This window comes from Grus americana, chromosome 17 (genome assembly GCF_028858705.1).
Source record: "Grus americana isolate bGruAme1 chromosome 17, bGruAme1.mat, whole genome shotgun sequence".
In the NCBI taxonomy this organism is placed as follows: domain Eukaryota; kingdom Metazoa; phylum Chordata; class Aves; order Gruiformes; family Gruidae; genus Grus; species Grus americana.
In genome coordinates this window covers 11,332,150-11,342,277 of record NC_072868.1, presented here as the reverse complement: position 1 = coordinate 11,342,277, position 10,128 = coordinate 11,332,150, and positions in this window count along the sequence as shown.

Sequence of the window (10,128 nt, the reverse complement as noted above, 5' to 3'; positions counted from 1 at the left end):
ATTTTGTGAAAAAGAAAAAAAATAATCTTTTAAATTAATGTCTACTCTTGTCTCAGGAGTGCTGTGCAAAATTACCCAATGGTGAAGAATGTCAGTTACTAAAGTTTTATTCTGTCCAAGTAAAATGGTTGATAAATTAATGCAAATAATCTACAGTATTTTGCTTTAAATAGTCCACCATCAGTTAGAAATCTCATAAAGAGAATGAAGCAATGAGAAAATGTTGTAGAACTGATCCCTTGATGTTGTTTTTATCCAATAGTGACTATTTTGAAAATAGATTCTGGTTATTTACATGAACAACACACAGAGAAGAGTTAAAAGTGGCCCATTATCTTTCCAATGACATATTTAGCCAGTTTTTCAGGCTATAATGAAGCTGTGTAATGAAGTCAATGTCCTTGAAAGTTCTTCATCAATTTTTTTCTCATCTGTCAGCATATCCACTTGCCGACACAATATTAATTAAACACAACATTTCCTGGAGTGTTGAAGTGAAGTCCCATCACTGATAATGAACAGGTTTAGGAGAGTCACATCCCAACAAAATTACTTTTTAAACCAGCCTTATTAAGCAGAAAATTAGACCTAAATCACCCTACAACATCCTCATTAAAAGCCACTGATCCTTGGCTGCTTCTATGTTCTAACATCTTTAATTAGCAAACTGCTAGTCTATCTGCCACGATAAATGCTATTAATCTTACCTTTCATTTGCTTTCTCTTAACCTATCGTTTGCCCACTTCAGGGAGACACACGCTTCCACCAGAATTCATTTTATTGTGTCTAATGTCCTTGTAAGGTTGAAAAATGTGGTAGTCACGGGTTAAACGTTATGACTCTCTCCGCCCTCACTCCATCACTGAATTTCAGGATTTGTAGCGATCTTGGATGGCAGACTTGCTGTAGTTGAGGGGAAATTAAGAGTGTTTTCCACTAGATATATATGGAATACTGTTGTCAAGCCTTGATAGCAAACCACAGCGCAACTATGGATCAGTGCCCTCCCTGCTGCCCTACCTGAACCAGAGAAGAGTTATGGATGTCAATTAAAAAAACATTCTGAGAGTCTGTGAAGGCTCCACCCTGGGAAAAGAAACACTTTAAAAACACGACTGTGTTTTAGAATTTTAGCCACTAAATCTACAACCTTTGGGTAGCGTTTACAAAGTGCGACAGCTTCACGGCTTCCTTAATATTCATTCACAGAAGCTCCAGAATATATCAGGACAAATAACATACTGCATTAGGCCACTTTCACATTACATTAATCAGATGTAAGCAGATAATGCAGTGCCATGCTATGCATTTCAGAAACACGTGACTGTTTGCTGCCTTCTCAGGTACAAAATGCCATCTTGTATGCGCAGCGCTTTTTTCCAGTTTATAGCTATGGAATCGGGACTTTTCACTAGGTCGGTGCTGGCTGATTTTTGCAGTGTGTCTGTGCAGCATCTTCTTACAGCAAATAACATCACCGTGTCCGGCTCACGGCTCCTGGGCAACAGAGAAGTACAAATTTGACCTCACCCACCCAAATATCCTGTGTGATAAATTCAGTTTGTGTTATTCAGTAGGTCTTTTCAACGGGCCTCTGACAGAGGCTCTGACCTCATTACATGTCCTGAACACAGACACTGTCTGCAACCTTCAATTTTAAGAGCTTAACTCTGAGGTTTGTCAGCATAATTTACTCCATTTACCCCTATTCATTTAACACTTTCATTGTTTTGTTCCCATATTATTTAGTGACCACACTTGCTTCCCACAGATATAAACACTTTCCCTTGGCAGCTTTAATGAAAGCTGCTTTTAATTTCACATTGCCTTGGGTTATTCCGACTGCTGATGGGCTGCTGCTTATTGGGGCCAGGTTATTCTAACTGCTAGGAAACCGCAACCTTTTAAGCTCTCATTTTAAGTCCTGATCCTAGCACTAGGCTTTCTTTCACTGTCTTTATGTGTCTGAAAACCAGGCATCTATTCTAAGCTACCTGTGCAGCTCCTGCAGTCAATGGCAAGAGATAAGCATCCCCAGAAGGAGACTTGTCCACCTATTCTGTAGTGACAGGAATTACCCTTGGGAAACCGTTATCTATTATTCCTCAGCATGGAGACAGCCCGGGCTTAATTAGTTGTCTGACTTCTAGATGTTGAGTTAGGTACAATAATCCAACTCCCAGTGATTTTTTTTTTTTTCAGTAGGTGCAGATGAGTCATGATTCATATGCAAGAATCGTATTTGTGAAGCTGTGCTTTTCTAATAAAACCCTTCCCTCACCCCCAATATGTTCCCATTATCTTGCCATCAGGAAATAATTCTTTCTCCTCCACCCAAAGACACATGACATGCTCATTTACTTGCACACATGCAAAACCAGATTAACTACTCCATAAATTAGTTAAAAGATTTTCCCAGAGAAAATGAAGAGGAAAGATGTGTAATTTCCACTTCTCAACTCCTGAATGAATGAAGATACTCTGTCTGCTCTGTCCATGGCTAGACAGGCACTGGAAATCAGGATCACTGAATTGTGATGACCAAGTTTATGTGAACTGAGGGTCTTTAGTCCATCCCAAGCTATTCATGTTTTTATCTCAAAATTAATAACCACAGTGGTTTGGGTTTTTTGTGGGTTTTGGTTTGGGTTTTTTTTTTTTTTTCCTTCATATTTGGGTTAAACTCCACCATCCTGTGCCTCCGTATTTCGGGTATGCCAATCCTGAATTTTAACAGCTGGACCAAATGAAACCCCGAACTTGGCGCAAAACCACATCTGAATGGAAATCAAGATCAAAATAAACTTTTGGTCTAACTCAAATACAGCGTTTCAGGCCAGCAGCTGGAATAATGTGGTGAATGAATCATAAGCCAGTGTGGTAAACAGACTGGAAGTCATGAGAGAATCATCATCAGATTTGTGACAAAAAAATATCAGCCTTTTCCATGACGGGACTGGTTACGGGGCATCCTTGTCCGAGCAGATACCCCTCACATCACTACCAGGCTGAGCCACTTTCTGCTGGCCAAATCCCAACAAAACCCCAACCCGCAGCCCCTTGGAGGAGCTTTTAGAAGTTTTTAGATTATATTAAAGTGCAAAAGATGAGCATTACTACTGCTGCAGGATCTGATGGGAGTTACGCTCCTGTGAAGCATACCTGCCACGTTCAGCGAATGAGCAGACACACACCTTTTCATCTGGGTGGAATAAAGTATCTCCTGTGCCTTACCTGGTCACCTGGGTTGTCTCCTTCTGACCAGAGCACTCCTCGGGGCATTTCCTAGGAGAGTCTGTAACACCACTGGGGAGGTGAAAATAGTTCTTTCATTTCAGACAACTAAAACCAGCTATTAAAAGGGTTTCAGCGAGCAAAAACGCGTGTGTGTGTTATCAGCCGTGTTGGTGTTACACAGGAAATCTTGGGAAGGACCGGAGAATAGAAACGAAGTGCTGGAAGTCACCTGCCCAAACAACGCTGATCACAAAAAGTGAACTTCATGAGGCCGGCACTTGTCTCATTTGAAAATGAGAAGTCTCCCCGAGGCTATGAGAGTGATACCGGTGAGATATTAGTGTAAGACACAGATCAGCTCCCTGGGCTGAAACCCAAAGGTTGGGTGTAAAACTGAGCGGAACTGCAGGTGTGTAAGTATCGTCACCTCAGGATGAGCGAGAGCAAAGCAGGGCTGGTTCAAAACCAAAGGCTAGGCTGAAGTAGGGATGTGACTACATGAACAGAAAAATCCCTGTTAGAAGAGCCTGTTTTCCTTGCAAAAAGAAAAAGAGTAGTTCAGCCAGTGATAGCATCTCCTCCTCCCACTGCGTACCAGTCTGGTTTCCTGGGGTTAGCAGCTTCGTGCAGGACCCTCTCTGAGGCAGGAGCCTGCGGCTCCACCAGTGACAGAGACGCAGAGAAAGCAGCAAAGGACAGCCCGGCCATGACACTTCACATTACAGGCTGGCGCTTTCACAGACAGAGCCAGCATCTTGGCTGGAGTCTTTGCCGTCTCCCCGGTTTCAGGGCAAGAAGCGAAGGGCGTTGAGACAGGAGCTCAGAGAACCAGAAAGCTGCGTTTTGCAGCGAGGGCATGTTTCTATAGCAAAGCATTTCATAAACTCTGGCCCAGATTCTCCCCTACGACTCCACTGCGCTCAGCGCAAGATGAGGATTGGAGAACAAAGGTGGCTTCAAGCCACCTTTATGCTTCTCCGCTCTGGAAGCAGCTGGGGACCGGCTGGTCCCTGGGGTAGGTTCAAGTCGCCTCGGGCTAGAGCAGCGGCAGGAGATCGCTAGAAAATAGCCAAGATGTAGCTACACCTCCTCTTCCATTGGCTGTCACTGCTCCAGAAGGAACCGGGAGGTGACTTGGGTGACACCACCGCCACAACAGAGGCTCAATCTTCCCAGGGACCCCGAGCACGTGGGGAGAGAGAGAAAATGTCAGCACAGATGCTGCCGAGGAGGCAGCGTAACGTGGGGCTTATTTAGGAAAGCAGCAAGCTAAGATCATCTGAATTCATATATGGTGAGCCGCTCACTCGAGTCAGTGTGTGTCCACGGGCAACTGCCTTGATCTTTTCTGTGCCTCGGGGCAAGGCAACTGGGAAAGGAAGTCAAAAGCAACAGAATTTCACTTAAATGATCAGATGCTGCTTCCAAATTTGGTTTAACTCTAAAACCAAAACCAAGTGACTATCTACAGACACGCACACTCAGTGTGGTCAGGAGTTAATTTTTCACGTATTTATATATAAACTATTCTCTTTGCAGGCTGGATCAGAATCCCACCGAGGGCATAAGCATTTACAGGGGAGATAATTTGCAAGAACGGGAACTTCAACAAGCGGTCTGATCCTAACAAGTGCACACAAGAGCTCAAAAAGGAAAGGAAAAAATCTCTTGCCCGACATGGAATTTTGATTTTGCTTTCAAGGAAATAAAATGTAAGCGGGACCCCAAACATCTGCAAAGGAGAGAAACACTTGAGAAAAGGTGCTCTTTGCAGCAATGCTTACCCCCCAAAAAAAAGGGTATTTGTGAACTGCCACAAGCAAGCACCTGAAAGAGGAGTCAAGTCATACAGGAATAAGCTTGTCTATGTTGTACAATCTCCCAGTACCAAGATTATTCTATACAGTGTCACACTCAATTGCAAAAAGGACCGTTAGGAGTAATAGAGCTCCTGTAACTAAAGCGTTTTCTGTCCTCAAATCTTCCAGGAAACTGATGGAGGCAAGAGAGGGAAAAAGCCAAGGGGAGAAAAACTTGTTAGAAGTAAAATTGTATTTTCTTGGACATTGGAAAAGATGTAAAACCAACCCAGAGGCCTCCGAGTCAGCAGCCATTTTAACATTTTGCAAGAGATTTTCATCTTTTTCCCCTACAGCCTCAGTTCTGCTGTAAACACTGAGAGCACCCACTACGGCTGTCAGCTGCGCAGTTTGCTTTACACTGAAGCTGCCAGGAGATAAAAAATACTTAAGGTAATGTAGTTCTCAAATTGGTGGCATGACATCTCTGTGAAGAGTGCAATGCATGACATTTACGTTTAGCAAATCAATAAAACCAGGATGCATGCTTTTGGAAACCGGTAAAAGCAAAGACACGCTGCTTCTCCATCGTTCTTCCCGCGATGCTGCCAATGGCAGAATGGGAAACTAACACCCTGTCCTGTCCCCAGCCATCGCTTCCTTTTTTATGGGTAAAGTAAAATGATGAAAAATATTATTCATGGGTTTGTCAGGCTGAACAGGTCAAAGCAATTTTTCAGGAGACCAGTGGTTTTCATGCAATGACACTTTCTGTGCTACAGCCAAATGATGTTGTACAAAGTTTCATGAAAACATAATAAAAGCATTCCAGTAAAGCCACCAACAATTGATAGGAAAAAAACAAAGACACATTGGGTAAATAAATTGTAGAAATATTCATTCATGCATGCACACAGGCATGGGTACAACGTATGTGAAGACATTGTAACCAAACATCAACATGTGCACATGGATGTGCATTTCACACGGATAAACATGCCTGCACATACAACCAGCCTCATCCGTGTAACCTAATTTTGAAAGTTTTTTTTTTTCCTTCAATAATCAATTGACTGCCATTTGCCTGAAGGCAAATACAAGCACAATAAACTCCTGACTGGTATCATGGAAGAGGAAACATTACTACGGACTATAGAAAAGTTCAGCACTAGTAAAGTCTGAGGAACACCATTACTGTGATTACTGTTTGTGTAAAGATATGCCCGCCTCATTGTCATTTCTCATACTACATCAAGCAAAGGCTGGTGGGGACCTAGTACTGCTGTCGCCCAACTGAACGTGACCTTTTTTGGGTGACCGCGTTGCGGTGGGGGGTTTTCCTACTCCTCTGGGAAAGCGTGAATAAAAAAAAAGTGCAGACCCTAGGATGCAACGTAAGGTTTTAATAAGTGCAGAAATCAAATGAGCTTCTTGCTTTTAAATGTCAGCATTGCAACTTTCCTGTCATTTGCAGGAGAAAAGGGAAGGGGCTAAATATCTTGGGACGCGGCAAGTTTTAAGCCACATAATGATGGCGATAAAAATCTATAATGTCAGTTGCCTTGTGGCAATCAACAAACATTTCGCATTATGCTTGCATCTTAAGGTTTGCGGCCAAAAACCAGATTTGCCTCTGTCTCATTAAAATAACGAATGCAGTCCGAATGGATCTGCAATGATTCACTGTACGTCACACTAAATCACAACGCTTTTTGGAGCCAACTGACTATGGCCTCATTACTTTAGACAAAAGTGGGCTTGGAGGAAAAACTGGGGTGATTTTTTTTTTTTTTGCTCAGCCATGTTTTTCCCTTTGAAATACTTAAGGCAAGAGAGCAGATAGGGTTTTTTCCCCCCATTGGTAGCTGAGGAAGGCTGGGTTATATTCATAGTACAATTACGTATCAATACACATAAACACACAAAACATTAGTGTTGGCGTGGGGAAACAGAAATTAAGCAAATACAAATGGCATTAACAAAATAGATTGTAATGAACATGAATCGCTGATTAAATGAAAGACTTCAAAATGAAAATAAGCTATTAAATAATAATTAAAAAATGTACATTTTAACTGTTTCACTAGAGCAGAGTGTTTGAAAACCAGCATCTTCTCCTCCTCTGTTGTGTAAGATGCTATGTACGTGTGGTTTGTTTTCTGCAAGTCTTTGTTCTGGAATTTCAGTACCTTAAGTGCAGCAAAAAAAAAAAAAATCAACTCCCTTTTTTTCTCTGAAACAGCTTGGCTAAATACCCCTACAAATTAATTTAACACTAATACTTAATATCAATCTATTTGGACTTAAAGAAATTTTGAGAGTCATGCTCAAAACTGTTTAGCATTTCAGGAATAAACATTAATTCAAATTTTACTATTGTTAAATGAAGGTAAGAATATTTTTAAAAAGTGAACCGGATCATTTTAAAGCTATATGTATTTATAATTACAAATAGAAATAAGAATTTGAGGTAACAGGTAAAAGAATTAATGTGAATTTTGATTATGAAAAGGTTATATAAAGTTCATGGTGAAAATCATACTTTGAAATAGATGAATGAATGGCAAAAATCTCAAATATATTCTTTGTTTTGATAATTGTTTCCATTTTCTCTTATGCACATATGCTTTATTGTAAAGGGAAAATGCTTGATATTAAGCTATTTTTCTACAAAAAACATGCAAGCATATTTCTAATTAGATAGCAAAATATTTTGTTATATACCCATTAGGTATTTTCTGTTTCAGGTAGGAGAAAAACTGCCTGAGAAGCATTCATGGAATGACTGATTTAAATGTTATAAATCCCTGAATTTTTCATTTTCTTTTAAACAGAATGCCAAAGGGGATTAAAGACTAAAGACATATCAAAAACAAATTTACATGATTAAAATTACTGTAATCAAGAGTCTTTTCTAGCCTTAATCAGGATTAGTGAAAACAAAAAACCCAACTTTTGTACTGTGCAATACTAATCAAAATTCTATGGAAACAGATAACAGTAAAAGCTGTTTTGAAAATTAAAAATATTGCTTGGTGTATTCTCATATTCTTTAAAAGTATTTTCACCTATTTGCGATCAGAGCAACGATTTCTCTGCTGATAATTCACATGGCAGGCAACAAACATTGGTAAAAATAAATTTCAATAATGCTGCAAAGCCCAATCTCTTATTTTCAGGAGCGCATTCAGGAAACACACTTGTTTGAACACATGCTATAGAAGCGGGAGGGAAAAACACAACGTGGAATGCTTGGTTTTGTTCTCCTAAACTGTAAACTAAATAATCAGAGCTGTGGAAAACCCAACTAGACACCTGCTGTACGTGAGAACTCAGCCTTGCAGGACAGGCACCGCGACTCTTGCTGCTGAGCTGGCAATAAGCAGGTTTGGTCTGAAGAACCGTGAAAGCTTTTAAGCAAGGTCTTTATCCACCGTGCCCTATGCTCTACTGTTGTGCTACAGGCTAATACAGTAAAGGGATAAAGCTTGTACAGATTTTTCTGGTCCTCTGGAGCCTCTTAAATAAGGCAGCCTTTAGTTGGTTTCGGAAACCACCGCCGTGCTCTGGAGCATCAGGCCCCACTCTTGCTGTTACTAGTATCACCAGAAATGCCATCAGTTAGTAAAACAGCAGCAGCATTGGACCCTGTGTTCATCTCACCCTTGTAAAATGTCAATTCCTATTTTAAAATCAAAGTTATAGAAACGTATATGTAAAGAACAATCCCGAAAAGTGATCTGAGAACAATCACTTTAAAGTCTCAGAAACAGGCTCGGCAATGCAGCAATACTAACATATTGTGACAGTATGTCAGAAAACCAGCTACACAGATTAAAGAACAAGGACAACCACATGATTCGCGTGGCTTCTTTCTAGGAACTCCAACTGATTTAACTTTTTGCTGGTATCTGAAGTAGATAGCTGCCTTCCGGGGCCTCCATCTTCAAACTTGTTGCTTCCCTGTATTTGGTTAAACAAGATTTTACCTTGCAAACTCCAGACTGCTAATGTTAAATCTTGACTGATGCAGTGCAAACTGACAGCAGTTTCCAACTCCCTATTAGTAAGGTTATACTGGTTAGTAAAACGTTAGTTTTGGTTAGTGACTAGAATTACACACCTTAAAAGCAACAGACAGTGGAGCAGCATCTCCTCTTGGCATCTCTTCCTAATGTCATGCTGATTATTCTTGAAGTTTAAAGAAAAACTAAATGGGGTTAGAAAACAATATATTATCTTTAATTAAAAGTTGGCATTACGTTTTCTTCAAAGTATGAACATACCAGGATAACGAGTACATTAGAACACATGATCTGTATTTCAGTTCCATCTGACCATTACATCATAAATCCTTCTTGGAGAAAAAGCAGACATTGTAACAAGAACATTTGAGCAGAAAAAAGGTCTCCAGCATTTTGAAGTCCTTCCCTTCACATTCTCTGAAACACCAACTGGAAGCAGACACTTAAAACCTTACATGGTACACAAAGTAAGTTTGTTTTCATATGCCAGAGAAGGGGAAAAACAAATGACAAGTTACAGGATCTCATCCCCAGGATAACCATGCACATTTGCAAGGTTAGCACCAATGCTTCACAGACACAAATGCAATAATCGGACGCTAGTTTACCCCCTCTCAACAAAATAATCTTTCCAGCAGTATTAGGCATTCACTTGGCAGCGGTTTTAGCAGCAGCTCAGCACAAAACATAAATCACATCATCGAAATAGATGCCTTCCTGTCAGCAGGAAATGCGAGGGGCTCAGTATGGGTTTCAACTCTATATGAGATTTAAAATCCTACCAGTCTGTGGCAGCTAGAAACAACTCACAGGATTAACTGAGAAGTTAGTCAACTTTGCTTTAGTTTAATATTCGTTTGTTTGTTGCAGGAAGAGTTATGATTGGACTTCTTTTTACTTCTGAATTAAAAACCCCTGTACTTTAAGGTCAATTTTAATAATGATTTACATGTTCCTCTAGATTACTTTGATAAGTTCTACATTTCTGTTCTTAATACCTAGCTTTTTAACAGTATTTAGGTACTCAAACTTGCTATTTTTTCTATCTTCTTTAATGCAGGTTTTA